The sequence below is a fragment of the Brachyistius frenatus genome, unplaced genomic scaffold (assembly GCF_029030835.1).
Source record: "Brachyistius frenatus isolate BFR_SWC_R1_liver_20210118 unplaced genomic scaffold, ASM2903083v1 Contig_142, whole genome shotgun sequence".
Taxonomy (NCBI): Eukaryota; Metazoa; Chordata; class Actinopteri; family Embiotocidae; genus Brachyistius; species Brachyistius frenatus.
In genome coordinates this window covers 527,847-545,906 of record NW_027210741.1, presented here as the reverse complement: position 1 = coordinate 545,906, position 18,060 = coordinate 527,847, and the positions used below count along the sequence as shown (strand labels likewise).

The 18,060-nt window shown below is 37.9% G+C and overlaps 1 protein-coding gene across 1 annotated transcript in view; it reads left to right on the top strand.

Annotated features, from left to right (window-relative positions):
• The first annotated feature begins 10,518 nt into the window (after positions 1 to 10,518).
• Positions 10,519 to 18,060, top strand: part of rnf24 (ring finger protein 24) — a 31,925-nt gene continuing 24,383 nt past the window's right edge. Inside the window, exon 1 of the mRNA XM_069715390.1 lies at positions 10,519 to 10,930. The gene's annotated coding sequence lies outside the window, so the exon portion shown is untranslated. The remainder of the gene's footprint in view (positions 10,931 to 18,060) is intronic.

The following is an 18,060-nucleotide window of genomic DNA, read 5'->3' as shown; positions in this document are numbered from 1 at the left end:
AAACATTGGCTCAAAAAACAAAGGAAAAAAGTATTCTGTATTAATGGGAAGATGAAATTGGCAAATATTGTCATTAACTGTGTTTAATAGATAAACATGGACTTATTGAAAAATTCAGGTAGAGACAGAAAACACAAGAGCAGAACACTGTAGAAGTCAAATACGGTTTATTTACTTTAAGCACGTCTATGACCTACTAAAAAATCTTGCATGCTTTCAAAAATGTAGACATGTTTTCTCAATGTGCTGCTTGCTATTTCAAACTTTATAAAACGGAATCACATTTTCATAAATTAGTTAAATGAATAGGGTTATTGGTTATTTAATACATTCAGGCTACTTTTGGAGTAAAGACAATCTTAAAAACTGCACCGTTTAAAGAATTTAAAGCTGCAGGATTATATGAACCTGTACTGAACCCAAATTAATCTCCTCTGTGATTTCAATGTAAGAATACAACAAAGGGAGCTTAAGTGGAAAACTGATTCTTGTACAGAGCCATAATGAGAAACATTAAATTGTACAAAACACAGTGTTTATCCCCTCAAGACAATAAGGAGGACCATGTGGTTAATGGAATGATAAAAGCAGCTATACGGATTAATGTAATTAAACTACTCTGAATGTGAGAGAAGTAAAATGTACAAAAACAAAGTCAGTTTTTCTGAAAAGAATTTAATAATCTACAAAGCTAAAAAAAACAAACAAAAAAACAAAAAAACGTTGGGGCTTGTTTTGTATTCACATAGAGAGAGAAATGTATAAATCATCCACATGAAATTCACTGTTCCTTGAGCATCTGGTATAACACATTTGTAGCATGCAACATGTTGTGTATTACTGTGCATATGGTCTTTGTCAATTTTATACTTCTGATTTCCAGAGTAAAGAATCACTGATGAACATACAGACTGATGAGCAATTAGTTGCTAAATGTGTTTTCATTAAATATCTAAATAAGTACCATATTTAAAAGACGGATATGTTAGGTCAATTTAAATTGTCAAGTTTCTTGTATTGAAGTATTGAAACAAGATTTGTACAATCATTAACATCAGGCTTACTGATTATATGACTAACTCTAAGTTGCTCACTTTGTCACATCTGTCATGTGTTTGTCTGGATGTTTGCTTTAACTCAGCATATTCAATTCCTTGGTCCGTTTCCACTTCTCCATCTGAAACAGCAGAATAGGCTGCAGTTGATGATTTTCGCTGTGATGGTGGAAACAAAATGAAAACAGGACAACGGTAAAATGCTGAAGTAAGAGGAAAATCTTAAGAGTCCATTTATTCAGTTTTTTATCCCAAGTAACATAATATTTTATTTAGCTTGTAGCTACATATGGGCATTGTGTGTGTTAATTGCCTACAGGTGTCGTACATTTTTTTAGATTTTACTCATTAAGATTTTTAGATTTGGGGAAATAATAAAAGACATGAGAGTTAAATGGATGCACTACAACTTGATTCAGAATTTGCTGACTGTCATGAGCACTATAAAACTTATGTGTAAATCTTTATTTTACAACAATTAATTAATTAGTTGTTTAACATAAATTAATCATCAACAATGTTTGTAACTGATGTATCATATAAATATTTTTTTAAACAAAAAAAAAAGATTTGAGGGCTCCCAATTTGAGAACTTGATCTTTGTTTCTTTGGTTGACTGTAATCATGTGTGTCTGAGTGAACTCCCTTGTTTTTATTATCCTGGGTTCCTGACAGCAATAAGAGGAAGAAATGCTTTGACCTGCGTGAACCCAGGAAGGACAGAAAGACGCAAGTCCATTGTCAAGTCAAATTCTATCACCCATGTGATATTTGTAGACACAATTTTTTGTCTTCAACTGGGTTTTGTGTTGAATAATATGGTCTTTTGTAAAAACAAACAGATATCTGTATATATATATGGATTGATCCCTTAAGGTGCATTTTAAATTCATAATTGAATATAATTTTGAAAAATCGACTTTCTTGCTGAGAGTTACAGTAGATGAGAAGATCGATCTAAATCATTTGTCTGAACAGTGGATTTTCAGTAAAAATTTTACCATATAGATCATATTTATAATCTGTATCTAAGACATGTTAAACATGCGGGTCTGTATTGTGGCTACAAACTACAAAGGATAAAGACGCAATAAGATGGATGTCGAGTTTTCAGGCGGCAGGAAGCAGACAAAGATAGACATGAAGAGGGGGGGGGCATGATAATAAATATAGCTTCCTGTTTTATCTTTGGCTTGGAGGACAAAAAAAAGTGACGTATGATTATTTCATTACTGTTCTGGCTCTTTGCTGTGTCTCATCCGGTGGTCCTGCAGAGAGGACTTCAATGGGCAGTGAGCGTTAACCCTGTGACCTGACCTGTGCACATTTTGAGGTTTATTTTGGAAGTCCAGGAAGAGGATGAGTGACCAACACCCTGATGCTGTCTCTCAGTGACGTGCATCTGTGACTACTTTCTTTTTTCAGTCAATCATTAGTGGAGACGACACCACTGAAACTTTACTGACAATACTTACACAGATAAAAAGTTTGTAGCAGTAAAATAGTATATATCAATAGAGTGCAAGTGATTTAATTCAGAGCAGAATTAATTGATCATTTTGGCCTCTTGGGGGCAAAAGAACAAGCTCTGTATGATATCAATTAACATTTTCTTTACTTCCATCAGATGTAGTGTAACAACATTAGTTTTTCTGCCCACCTGAGGACTGCACAACTCTGAATCAGGTCCATGAACTCCACCTGTGGGTGGGTTTGGTTCTGATCACTGGCTTACATGATTGCCTACTGCTGCTTGACGTCGGTTTACATTTTGGCAAAAGTGGAACCTGGTCCAATTTCCTCCCACGTGGCTGCATGATTTTTCTGCACTTTTTGTCCTCACTGCTGCAGCTTAAACGCACTACTCAATTTAAATGAATGGGAGGACTTCGATTGTTTTCCCAGATTGCCTGATTTGTTGTGAAAGCAGCCTGATGATAATTCTCTGTTGGTTCATCACTGTGAAAGCCTGCTTTATTATTACACATTACACACTTGATCTAATGTTTGTCTAATGTCCGGGGACCTTATGAAAACAAGAGCCAAATCAAACAAGTTGGACAAAATTGTGAATCTTAATACAATCTCTTTCAAAAAATGTCAAAAACAAACCATGTAGAGAAGGAAAGATGGCAGTGCTGCATCTGAACTGAATTTGCCATCGTATGCAAAGAAATAGCTACAAATCCTAGCTACAGTTGTGCATTGCTTGCAGGAACACTCATACATACTTTGCCCCATGTGAGGTCAGCAAACACACTCTTGTTTTCATCTGGCCCGTGTTTGTCACTGGATATGTCGCCTCGTTACAGGCCACTCTGCTATGTGTGGCTCGCGGGGAGAGCTGGTGGGGTTATGAGACTGTACACCTCTCCTTTTACAAAACACACACCGCAGCTGATCGACCTTGCTGATTCTAAATGTCACGCAGATGTAGATTGTGCTTCTAATTTTCAGTCAAATCAGGCAGGTTTAATCTGTAACTGAAGAAAATATAAACTGAAAAAGAAAACTGTCTTTTAGAAAGCATAAATCAAACCTTTACTTTATTTACTTGCCACATACCATGAACACATAATTTTAGTGCCAAAATCACAGTTCAAATGATTTACATGGTCATTTTTGTTCGAAGACCTTTTAAAGAAATGCATCTATCTCAATAGTGCAACAGAACATACAATTCTGGAGCCAAAGTTTTGTAAACTTTATGAAACTAACACCATAAAACACAATATGATTATTTCCTCTATGGTTAATTAGCACATCCAGTATGCTACATAAATACAGGCATCTGTTTATTTTTGGTGTTTTTCTGTACATTTTGTAAACTGATGGTTGCATATTTGAAATGTACTGTTGCCAATATTGTGTTTACAAGATGTGACATAATTTCAAGATACTGTACGGTTGGACGTTTTATTTTACTTCTGTATTTTGGGATTTTATTCTTGTCTAAAGCACATGGGTGAAGACATTCTATTTATGTTTGCTTGACTGTATAAGGGGATTTGAGCCACTTACTCAAAGCAAGTATGCACTTGCACATCACAAATCCACTGTGGTGAGAAATAGAGACACCCTGCATGTGTCACAATTACTTTTTGATGAATAAGTAACACATTAATTCTCGGAGTGGAATCCAAAATAGCATTCAGACATTTGGCTAAAATATTCAGTTTGTCAGTTATTTTATATCCAAATTAAATAAGTCGATGGTTTAAATTTATTTTTAGGTTTGCTTGTGAAATGTATATATAAATACATTTGCCTTGCTCATTACATTAAAAAAAAAAAAGAAGCTTTTGTCGCATGTTTGGAGAAAACTGGATATCAGTACAGTACTACTTGAGTCCACCCTCTGGAATAGTTTATGAAAACACAATGCTGCCCTCTGCAGGCCAAGCTCCTCACTTCTGTGTATTTACTGCTGTTCATGTATTCTACTAACTTAATCCTAAAGCTGAATGATGCTTCTCTTTCTGATCATCTTTCTGTTTTCTTTTAGATATCTATGTCTGTGCTCGAAATGCTTCTGTCTCTACAGCTGTCCCCACCTATGTAGTCACTGAGTCGTGTAGATAATCTCTGGAGAGAAAAACGCATGATGGAGGAATGTCCTGTGACATCATTGCCAAAAACAATAATAATACATACCTGTTATTTGCTATGCCCTGATCTTAATTAACTCTTCTCATTCTTTATTGACAAAATTCCAAAAATTAGATGAGCTGTTAGTTCTTTCTTCTCGTGTTTAGGGTATGCATTGTCTTTCATCCACTTAAAACCAATTCCGTTAGAATGACTTTATGCTTTCAACCATATAACCATGGAGGATATGGTACCATGGTGCAACAACTGAAATCCTCCTCCGGCTCAGAATACTTTTAACTTCTTGGAATTCAAAAAGTCAACACTTTGCTGTTTCCCAAAAGCCCTGAAAACTGCAAGTATTAAGTCTCTCTTTCAAAAGAGCAACAAAGACACCTCACAAACTTACAAAGATCTTTTTTTTATTTTTCTAAAATGAGCTTACAAATCCTCTTCACTGATCTTAACTATGGGTGGGGAGTCCGTGGGGAGGTGTGGTTGGCCGTGCGTTCATCAAATCTGCAGTAAAACACATTCAGGTCATCGATAACTCGATGGTCGTCTGCAATGTTTGGGCTGGTGTCCTGTAACTGGTTATGTCTTGCAGGCTTCAAAACACTGTGTCTTCGACATGGTGGTTCATCTTTTCACATTCCTAACCTTAGGCTTTACAGATTTGAGTTTCCACCTGTATGTTGGGATTATCCGACAGTGATCAGACATTCCCAAAACTACACAGGAAATAGAGGGACACGCTTCCTTTAATAGAGTATAGCAGTGGTGGGTGGGTGTGTGGGCTGTGTTATGTCCCTGGTGAGACACTCAAATGTTTGCAGTTAATAGCTGATCATAGTTTGCTCTGTTAAAATCTCCAAAAATGATCAGGAGGAGTCCGGATGTTTGTGCTCTGTGCTGGTTATGTGGTCAACCAAATGTTTCAGGGCCTCACTGACACAATCCTGAGGTGTTAAATAAACACTGATTAGAATAATTGGATATTAATCCGTACTTTGTACTATAATACAGTTATTTTGTTGGAGAAAAATCAGTGTAAAAAGTGAGCTTCACGGTGGATTGAAGATGGGTTTTGTGTGAAGGTTAAACCTTTAGTTTTGAAAATATAAGTCTGAATAGTTTCAGACTGATTTGCTATAATATATTTTTTTTTATATATTGTACTTTCACGTCTTGCTTTGCAATTTTAAAACCTATGTAATTCATTATGATCACCACTGGAGGGTAGGAAATACACATTAGTGCAATAATGTCTGTGTCCCAAAGAGTCAGTCGAAAGTTAGACATTAAAAATTTACAGTTTTCATTTCTCTCCTGAGCTGCAACAGTGCACACATGATGTGGATTGGTAGGTCTGGTGATGTGACGGATCTCTATAACCGCAGGAACTGAAACAGTGAAATCTTTTGTAAAGTTGGCTTGTCCTGCATAAAGACTTTAAAACACATGAAAAAAAAAATCTAACATTATATAGAGAAGAGGATTTGTTAATTAAGGGGCTCTCATTTTTTATGCTGAAAGATTTTTACTTAAGAAGTTTCTTCAGAGGATTTGTTCTAATCTGTAAAGAATTTATTTACTAATACTGTACTTGGGTTTTCAGTCTACATGAATTATCCTAAAGGCGGTGGTACGGAAGTGCAAACAACCCATCAACCCATTTGGTTTAATGTAATGTAATGTACATTATATAATAGATTAATGTGTATTTAATTGGTCTATAGTGCTGTTACAGTAAGTGCTCCTGAGGAATATACTGAACTCCCTGCTTTTGAGTGAGTGCAGTTCTATCAGAGTCTCCACATGTTTAAACAGGAATTTTCTTCTTTTTACAGGCTGTCATTTTACAAACCGTACCAACAGGACAAGACATGATGAATCAGGCTTAATCCTCGCTGTCAACATTATACTTTTCTACAACAATGTATAGAACTTCAAGCTTTGAAGTTTGATTTTACAAGTTATTAAGCCTGTTACATTACTAATTATCCCTATGACTATATACATTCATGTTAACTGAATTAAACTTAAAATCCAGGACTTTGTAGGGCCATGTTACCTGATCCCAGTGGAGACAAAAGAGTTGAGCTAATTTTACTTTGGATTAAGCAGTTGTCTTTTAAGGGGTGGTGTGAGATTGTTGGAAATGTTAGTAAAGAACATTTTTACTTTTATTATTCTTTATTTAAACATGAAAAAGCCTTTAGGACAGGCCATCATTTACAAATGACATAAAAACATTCAGTTTAAACAACAATTAAAGTATTACATTGTCAGTCTTCCTTCTTCTGTCCCTTGCTTTGGGTCACTGAATTAAATACAGCATTTTCCTGTGAAAGTGTAGTTTTAGCTTCCATCCTTGGCAGAGAACAAATCAATGTAATGACGTTTGCATGACTCATGTTTGTGCCATTTATAATGTTTGTGTGAAATGCTTGTGGGGCTGAAAAGACCACAGTCTGTTCGAAGCTGAATGAACAAGACAAAGAGGTAAATCACACAAGACAGTAATGTATACACAGATCTTGAAATAATGGCTATCAACAGACTGGAGGAAGTGTAGTATGGTGATAATAAACCTCCTCTCTCCAATTCTTCTAAAATAATCCCTCCATTCACTCAGTACCAAGCAGCAGCCTCCTCCTGCTGTCCTATGGAAGGGAAGGAGGACCAGTGCCAGTCTTGTACCTTGTCTGGAATCCTTCAATGGGCCTTTGTGGATGCTGCCATCCACCCCCCTTGGCCAGCCCCCGGCAGCCCATTCAGGAGTGTCACATGGCACTCCCACTCTGTGCCCATCTCACAATGCGCCCCTGTCACTTGCACCTCATTGACATGCGTTCATAGTGATGTGCACTGTGGAATGGTCGTGCTCTTCCACGAGATTCAAAGGAAATGAAGTGCCGGGCTGGGTGGCCAAAGTGTGGCTTCCTGGATACGGTCTTCATATTTCTTGGGAGGAAGTGCTGAAACGTGTGTGTGTGTGTGTGTGTGTGTGTGTGTGTGTGTGTGTGTGTGTGTGTGTGTGTGTGTGTGTGGGAGTTGGTGGCAGTTTTAGTGAATGTGATGTGCCAACCTCCCACACCTTAAACTCAGTTATTCTGAGCAAATGTTCAATTGATATAATAAATACTGATTATCCAATCAGGGTCTTTCATTTCATTTACAATGTACTGTAAAGTCTGGCTGATTACATGTTACAACAGGATAAGTTATATTTGAAGTTTTTTAGTTGTTAATGTGTGAAATTTCAGTTTTACCTATACATTTCACAGGAAGTTTGGGTCTAGATAAGTTCTCAATAAATTTGCAGCTTTCAGCTTCATGCCTGTTAATTTTTGTCACATGTGAGCTGATAAATTTAGTAAATTATATATGGTGCTTAATCATCACACCAGCCTCAAAACACATGGAGCTGCCATGCAAGGTGCTTGCCATCAGAAATACATTCACACACCAACGGTGCAGACCAGCCATGCAAGGTGCTTGCTTGCCATCAGGAGCAATTCGGGGTTAAGCATCTTGCCCAAGGACACTTTGGCATGTGATTAGGCAACTTTTATTATTCCACAGTCTTTCAAACTTCACATATTTGTATATGTATGTGTTCAGTTTTGTTTGGACTAAGTAGACAAATTTTATCTGCTTTCAAATCTGGTAGGCTATTTTTCATACATAGCACCACAAAAAGGAGACTAAACATTGCCTGATATTGGCTTCTTTGCAGTGAAGTACACATCAATGACATGAGTACTGAGAACTGATAGCGGTTTTGTAGCAGAATTTAATTTTCTAATTTCTGCAAGATAATGGATCTAGTCCTCGCTCTTTACTCCATTAACATTTGGCAGCTGGGAAGCTCTGAATACATTATATATTTAAAATATTTATATGAAACGGGTTTCACAGATAATAACCACAATAATAATAATATGATTTGAAAAGGTAAAGGAATAAAAGCAACAACAGATCAGCACAAGATAGCAGGATTGCAGGATTTCAAGCATAAAACTCCAGAATTATCTTTAGTCCAGCTACTAGATATAATTTCAGTACGAATTTAATATAAATGATTAATTTAATTTGGTAATTTGAGAAGAGATTTATAAGAAGATAATGCTTTTGTCCGTCAGAGCTCCTCAGGCACGTCTTCAACCGCTGTGCTCTGACAGCAAAGACACAATCCCCTCCAGTCTGCACAGCCAACAGGTTCTTGTCTGAGGACCTCGGGCTGGACACAGGCTGGTAAGGGTGAAGAAGCCTGGCCATGAAGAGCCTCAAAGTGCTCAATGAAGAGATCAAACTGTTGTGTACAACATTTTGAAAGATAAATGAACAAGTAAAGGGGTGCGCCTTAAGGATTATTGCACTAGGCTAGGGGGTTTGTTTGGAAGTAGGACTATAAAACAGGGACAAAGGTCTTTTTGTTATTAAAAAATGAATAGAATATTTTTATATTATGTGAGTTTATCCTTTAACAACAAAGGAAATCTTGCATTTATAAACTCTCTGAGATTCTGTTGTTTAACTGATGTTATTTCAGTTCTAGGAAAATATTGATTATCATCACATTCTGGACACTGAGAAAGACCAACAGCATACAATTCACCACAGCAGACATAAATAAACAATGCTCGCTGCTATTACAACAACAACTCTTTAAAATCAAGGTTCATCTCAGAACTAGTGGAGGTTCTTTATGGTCAACAAATTAATCATGTTCTTTTTTTCTGTTTGGTGCCTAATAAAGTGTGAATTATTCTGCTTGTGAGTGTTTAAAATGAATGTGGAATGCTTAATACTTTTTATCATCATCATTATCATCACAACTATCTTACCTTTCTCATTTTAAGGTGCCTTAAAGGATTCAGGTGCAGGAACGGGATTGATGAATGATTTTTACAAATAATTTGATTGAAAACATACAACCAGGAAATCATTCATCTTTGGGAGGGACTTAGAGAATCTTGCCTTATGTACTTAAAATATAGAAACTATAAGATGTGTCATATTTCTTAATTTAAAAAAAACCAAAACATTTCAATTTAGTAATAATGACCTAAGACATAATTGTTAAAACAATTTAGTGTTTTGTTTTTAAAGAACTCCAAATTCAAATTCAAATTCAACTGGGCTACATTTGCATGGGATACATCGGTTTACATTGCCAAAGCAACGCATAAAAATGTATATTAATTAAAAAGAAAATACTATTTGAAATATGGAGATATGTGAGAAAAAAAGAAAAAAAACTTAAAATAAACTAGAACTATGTGAACTAGAAATGAGGACTGGGGCTGTATAAACACCGCAGCCCTTTTGAAATGAAAGAAAGATACTTGTTCTGTATGTAAGTACAATGAGTATTCTCCTACAGAGATCGGTAGCTTGCCCTTCCACAACGCAAACAAGGCGGGTCAGTCAGCAAATGAACGCGTGATTGTTTGCGGCTCACAGAAGGTCCGTTTGATGCCAATACGTTTGGAAATCATTGTAAAACACTGAAATGAAGGGAAGCGGTTCCCCGCCGGACCATCCCAAAGTATCATCCTCCTTTAAAGAACTGTTATTTTTGATGGATCACTTGCCATCAACCCTGTGACCATGTGCAGCAGCATCCCCTCCCTCCTCCTCCTCCTCCTCCCTCCGTGGAGCATCACTCCCCCTCTTCGAACGCGCTGTCCTCAAAACCCCGAGTGGCTGAAGCTGCATCGGTCTGTGTTCACGCCGAGCCGACTGGGAGGAGGTGGGACCGAGCTACTGGTGGTAGTGGGCTCAGCAGACGTGTACGTGCGGACCGTGCAAAGACTGCCAACCGAACCGCGACTACAATTACCAACGACTGGTCTTTTTTTGTTGTTGTTGTTGGTTTTTTTTTTTTGGTTTTTTTTGTGTCTGTGTGAAACCACGAACCTCCTCCGCCACACATTTATACACCGCCGTTAGGTACCTTATTCTATCGTCTTTATTTTTTATATTTTTGTTTTGCCTTCTCTCCCACCCACCCACCCACCGAGCTTTCCGTCACCCCCCCCCCCCCCCCTTTTTTTTTCTTCACCATCCCAGGCCGGGGCTGTGATGAGGTCGCCCTGCAGCAGCGGTCTGGAAACGTTCACATAAAGCGGGTTTTTTTGTTTTTTTTGACGCCGGGACAGACTCCGCTCTCGGTTTGGGTCGACTTGACGTGTTTGAAGACTTCCAGCACCCCGGGTCTGTGTGAAGAAACACATCACTGAAGAACAAAGCTGCTGCCGGGGCTGAGGGAACCGCCGGTGAGTTAATGGTCCATTATTGTTATTATTATTATTATTTCTTCTAACTCCTCATCGTCAGCTGCTAACCTACTGTTAACTAACTAACGTGGTAAAACAGTGATGCTGTCATATGTCCAGCTCAAAACCCGGTCCTCTGCTTTTATTTTATTTTTTCTTTCCTCCAGCGAATCATCCTATATTTACCATAAAGACTTTAATGCGTGATGTGTAAATGTTTCTGAATTGTCCTCCCGCCGTTTGAAATGACATTTGAACCGGTTCACGGTGCTCACGGTAAGTAACGCTGCGGTTAGCTGTTCCGGCTGCTAAGCTAACGAGCCTACGCCCATTTGTCTCCCGTCCCGTAAACGAGCAACCAGGAGCGGCTGAGCTGCTCCCGAAAGACGCCACCATCGACGTGGATGACGTGATGTGAAAACGCAAAAAAAAAAAAAAAAGCCGCGCCGTTTTCCCCTTAAACTTCCAACCACTGAGCAAAAAAAAAAAAAATCCCCCCCCCCAAAAAAAAAAATAATGTCCAGCCACCACGACGGGAGCTCACGTCCGCTCGTCGCAGCCGTGTTACGGTGACATCCAGAAAACAAGCGTCCGCCTTAAACCCGCCTCGCCGTGCGGACCCTCGTGAAAACGCGTGGCAGTCGGTGTTTCCGGCAACACTGACAGCCTTGCGTGTAACTGTAAACACGCTCGTGTGGGAGCAGTAAGGCATTTAAGGTTATTGCTGTATGCGTTTGATTTGATGCACTTTTTGTGTGCATCCGTCACTGGTTTGTCAAGAAAATAGATTTATGGAGTTGAACTTTCGTCCTTTATTGCCTCATCCTAATGCAGTTTAAGTAGTGTGAACCATGCTGCTCTGACGGTGGCGGAAATCCTAAATATTCTTTAGGAGAGTGATCTATTAATGAGGAAACGGCTGTCAGTAAACCACAAACATATTGCAGTATCTTCCCCAACATGACCTGAATACAGAATATATCGCATCGCAGTTCAGAGTGTTTTTCTGTCTTCTCTAGTTTAACATGAAGCCCGATGAGGCAAATGTAAGATTTGTGATTTTTTTTTTTTTTTACTTGTGTTAAAAGCAGGTTTGTTCACCGGCTTGGCCGAAGTCCTACACTAAAGCATGTGTTGGGACAGTAGCCACAAATAAATATTTTTTTAACTGTCTGTGCATTGACCCCTAAGAGCATTGCAATGTACACATAACTGTACATCTTATCCAGATGAGAGGAAAAATGTATTTGTAGCGTTGTTACGAGATCATTTACTATGTCTCCTAAAAGCAAGTGAGCCATATGTCATCTGTATAAAAGTAATTATATTACAGTTTTAAACAAAATGTTTAGTGTTTCTCTGCCATTGATGAATTGAGGTTGTGTGATTAGTTACAGTCCACCAAAAGTTGAAATGTGTTCATCTTTCTGTGCAGTGATGTCCAGCTGCAAAAAAAACAAAACATGCTCTGTGCACATCACTATATGTCCCAAATGGAGATACAAGTTCATGAGCTGTTTTGTAAAATCCCCCTTAAGATAAAACCAGTATTGTTACTGAATGGTGTTGCTGACTGCGGAAGCAGCTGTGAGGTTGTAAAAGACAAAAGAAAATCTTGAACAATATAGTGGAAAGAGTACATTAAATCTCAGTATGGAACCGTTTTTTTTTTTCTTCTCAGTCTTTTCATTTAAAGGTCTAACAATAGTGGGATTGAGGAACTTATGATTTGTCATTTTGGGCTCTGTAATTGAAATTGATAAGTAGCAACATTTTAATTTGTTAAGACTTCTCAGAGCAACACCATTGAAAGACCTGTACACATGAGCGAGAGTTTTGCCCAAAACTGAGGAAACATTTTTTTTTTTTAGCTCCCCTGAATTAAGCACCGCAAGCAAGGAGATCAGGCAAACTTTATTTAAGAAACTGAACAGAAACAGAAGTTACAATGTACAACTTGACTAAGAAGAACACAGAGATTACAGATGAAACCTTTCTTTGGCTCAATGCTATCCGACAGATGTCACAACCCAGTCCCAAAGGCTTAATTTGAGGCAGCATTGGTAGAGATCAAAGATGCCTTTCAAGGTGAGCATTAGCACTAACCTAATCTTTAATGGGAGAGGTAAAACACTGCAACGCACTAAGTCATCCACAAATGTGAATCCCCTATGGTAGTATCTGCTCTTAGATATATATAAAGCTTATTTCAGCAGCCTTTGTGCCTTTAGGCTTCTCTTCTGTAGTCTGCCATGCATTTAAATCAGTTTCAGACATCATAAATGCAGAAAAATGCAGAAATTTAAACAGAAAAACACATCTGGACTAAATTTGAGTATAAATAGCATCAGCAAAATGTGTCTCAGTTAATATTTTACTAATGATTTAAATTTAGCAGTTGTAAAGCCTGTAAATAAAGACATGAATGCAAGTAAACACAATAAAACCGAGCACATAATCATCTACAGCTTTTATTAGTTGGTGCTGTCAAAGAAGCTTCAGGGATTTGTTTTCCAAGCTGTTGGTTTGCCTTGAACTTGATTTATCATGCAGCATTAGTAAATTATTTTGCATAACTTTGACTGAGGTTTAACTGAAGTTAAAGAGGTAACAGTTTCATTTTTCAGTGAGGCCGTGCGAAATAAACGAAAACGTACATCAGCGTAACAAAACAGCTTACCTGCCTACAAATAGCTGGTGCAACACAGTACTTAAACACATTTCCATTTGGGAAACAGTGGAGTCCTTGCCTTTCTTCATTTACTTATACAGTGAGTTGTGTTTTTTTTTCAAGGGATCATGTTTGTGCAACACTGGGCCTCTATAACAGTAAGCTGCGGGTCTCCCCCTGACTTCACTGTTCTTCTAATAAAGCTTTGTAAATGGTTGTTGTGGTATTTCGATGGCTTCTGTAATGGCTCTTTAGATATTAAAAAAAAAATGGGGCTGAGTTGTGTTTCCTAACACCTACCATTACCAAACATGAAAAACACACCCTGTGATTAAAGGGATTACTTGTACTGAAAAGACCTTGACGGGGACAGCTCATGAACAGCCTCGCACAAAGCCTGCTTGTCAATGGCACGATAGGGAATGTAAGTTATTACTGCATGTGTATTAAAACCAGTTGTGTATTGGTCAGGTTAAAAGGAAATGAGCATTACTTCATGAAGTGTAGGAAACTCCCTTAAAGGAAAAAAAAATAAACAGTCAAATTACATAATTGATTTTTAGTGTATCCTTAAACGTATGGGGCCTCTCCAACACGCTTTGGATATTTCCAGCATGGAAATACAACCTCGACTGCTGAATGTCTTTGATATGTGGGAGATCCACAAGTCATCTTGCAGTACCTGCAGTGCTCACATACAAAGAAGTTGCAGGTTTATTTTCATCATAATAAGCTTCCCTACATGATAAGCAGTAAAGTCTGTTGGAGATTTATTTTCTAAGTTAGAATGTAACTTGGCTGAACAATAGGGGGCAGCCTCAGTGTACGTAGCTAGAACATGAAATAAAAGAAACCGATTATATTAATCTGTTGATTATTCTTCCCATGTAGTTAAATCAAAATAAAGATGACAACCGATCCCTTTAATTTTGGTGAAATAATTCTTACTAGTTGCTCAACAGATGTTTTCATTCAGTTGGCACATTTCATATTAGATATAATGACTCAAATCCATAACAAAATTGGTGTACAATACCATTTCTTTTTTTTATCATTGTGATGTAATGAAAATGATTTGTTTTGTTAAAACCCCCAAAATATGCACATCAAAGCAGCAGTAAGGTATGCTACTCCTCTTTAGGAGATAGAACTGGTAGACCTTGTCTTGTCTTGTCTTGTTCGTGGAATTTGAAATTTCACTTTGAATCGAGTTGCTGTAATCACATGATTTTACATTTACATTGTTTAGAAATGCGCACAGTGCTACAATAATACAATTCAAATGAAAAAGGCTGAATGCACATGCATGTTGTGTTCATTTTCACCTCCCAACAGTAGAGCATGTCAGCTGCAAAGGTTTTCAAATCTGTTTGTCAGTTTTATAGGGAACAGTTCGATTTGTGTCAAATGTGATCAGAGAGTCACGCACAGATCCTGCACATTCCTTGAATGTTGATCAATTAGCGGCCCCCCCGTCATGTTGTCTTGCGGCGCAGTTAGTGGCTAATGTTTGAAATTGTGTATTTATGTTACTCTCTAGTTTCATCCACTAATTACTCAGTTCCTCTTGGCTTCAAGCGAGGTCGAACACTTGGATGACACTCTTTGATACACTGAAATAGTGTATTACTGGCACTAAAAACGTGTTAATGGAGTAGTTATATAGTTCGTGTCCATTAGAAAATATACAATAGTTTAGGTTTAGTTAAAAGTTTGTGAATTTGACACATTTGTTTTGTCTGGGATCTGCTGTTTGTTTATTTCCTGTTGGTCAGTAGCAGATAACGCTAAAAACGGATATGACTCACACTGGGTTCAGGTTGTTTTCATGTTTCTACTTGACTTACTCACCCTCACATGACTTCAGATTTTATTTATAGCCACTGTGACCCTGCACTTTGCAGACCAATGGCCCTGTTTCTTTAAAGTAGGTAGCTGTAAAAAAAAAAAAGACATTGTACAGAATGAGGCTAATAATAGTTTGAATATGATCTTGTGATATTGTTGTTTAGTAAAATATGTTATTTTTAAATGGAATAACTTGCCACCAATCATTTAAAGGGGTGTGTATGAGGCTTCGAGGTAAACAAACATTCAGTACAAATAAATTACAACAGCAGAAAAGAAAGTGAAACAGACAAATGGCAGAAGTTAATGAGGTGACATGGAGCACTGAAAGGAGGGAGAAATCCCTCCAGAAAAATGTGGCACTGGATACAGGAAGACAAGAGTGCTATGAGACAGCTGTGTGTGTCAGTTCTCTCGTGTTTGTGTCAGCTTGTGTTACTATCAGAGTCGCCTGAGGAATGATGGGCTTTAAGGGGAGGGGGAGAGCAAAGGAGCAAAAATAGAGAAGGTCATAGTAAAACGTTTCAGTATTGGCTCCATTTAGATGACTGTCGTTTAACAATTGAATCTCTGTTCTTATTAGCATAATCGTAAATTTGTTAAAAGGTTGTGAATTTCTTATACTGCATTTTAAATCTGATGCCACTGTAGATCCATTCAAATATTTGGTCTTTTGAAGTCAATATCTTTACAAACATAGATTAATGTATGCGATTCTGAATCGATTTCCGAATGCCAAAGATGAAGTATTTGTAATATTGATAGCAATGGCCATCGTTGGGATCTTTATAGATATTCTTTGTTACAGAAATGTTATAGTGTACATGAGCTCTACTCTTAACACGTGGTTGCTACCGGAAAAACAACCTCTACACAGAGTTGTGTGTTAAGCACAGGGAGCCAATAAAAAAAACAAAAAAAACACATATAGTAAGTTAAGATGCAGGTAACGTGTGAAATGTAAGACAGATTTTGAAACAGACAGTACGTCAGACATTTCAGAGCAGAGCTGCTAAATGTTGACTGTAGAGGCCATGGGTCCACCACAGTCAGGTCCTCTCAAGTTAACAGGGTTTCAGCTTCCTGAAGTTTCTCATTGTGCTACTGTTTAATCTGATAACAAGTGTTGCGTTGATTTGAGTCACCTGGTCGCAGTATGTCCAGAAAACACAGTGAATATATGAAATTACACCGAGTATTTTATGTGATCTGTGGAAGCTTTGCTAAGTTGTGTTTCGGTTTAGATTCAAAGACTTGACAATTTAGCTTTGCAAGACGATGGTGAAGTATTTTGTAAATACTTTCTACCCATTTGCCCTTAGGCTGGTGTTAGCAGAGTAGAGCAGCAAACTCCAGCATTGACCAACCGACCAACTCTTCATTCAATAAACCCTTCTATGAAGTTGTCGCAGACTGTGTCGAGGGTCAGTCGCTGGGCAGCTACTGGTAATAGCTTAGCATAGATAGGTACATGTTGGTCCAAAACTATAATTCGGTTTTTTTACCATGTTTACAGTGCAGTGTTAGGTCAAGCTAAACTGGACTTCATGCCATGCCCTTTGCTGCTTGCAGTGAAATCAGGTTGCTTGATTTGAATGACCAGACAATGTCATGAAAAGCGTACACCTGGCAAACATTACAAAAGACCAACGACTTCTTTACCAGTGACACTAAACAGTTGTTACATTAGAAAAGAAGCTTTTAAATGGATGCATCAAAAACCTATGGTAACAAGTACCACTCATGACATGCCAGGGTTTGATGCGTGCTTTTGAATACATATAAAAGTGTTGGACAGGAACTGGAGTGACTTTAGATGTAAATCCTCTCATCGGAATTCTATTGGCAGCCGACATTAGCTTGACCCTGTCAGCTCTGCTCAAATCCTTTGTCTCCCACATCTCCAGAACTCAAGTTATGGTCGCAGTGACCTACTTATTGTAGAACTTGGCCTGACTTTGGGAAAAAAAACAAGCTTTTGGCAGAGCATATTTCTGGCCTCCGTTGGCTTTACTTACAGTTAAGTAGTGGGGTGCGTGATCATCAATATCATTACCCTAATTCCTCTAAGGAAGGAACCTAATTCATCTTTACATTGTCTTACCATTTAAATTAGAGATTTTTATTTTTTTTTATTTTTATTTTTTTCTCCCCAAAGCTTTCTACAATCCTGTGAGCTGTATCCCAGGTCTGCATGTCATATGTCTTTTAACTGATCTGTTTTAACTACATCCTTGAAATACAACACAATTAACAATGAAGTTTTGAGTGGCCCTCAACCTCTCCTGCTCGCACTGCTGAAAGATTTTGTGTGCAAGTTAAATATCATATGAATGTGGGCCTTTCACTTACCACAGCCTGCACATTTTGAAGAGCCCTTTGCTCTGCCTCTGAGGCTCTGGTGTTTGTTGCTGCCCTCTGGCATATTAAGTTTCAGATGTGCAAATCTCATTGCCAGCCGTGGCTGCTGGTGGAAAATTCCACTTCTCATCCGAATAGCATCTTGTGAATATGATGTTGTTGGCTGATAAAAAAGAAAAACTACTAAACAAACGTGTTTGGGGGTTATTGTTAAAGGGAAATTCGCTATTTGGTAAGACAGATTTTCTTA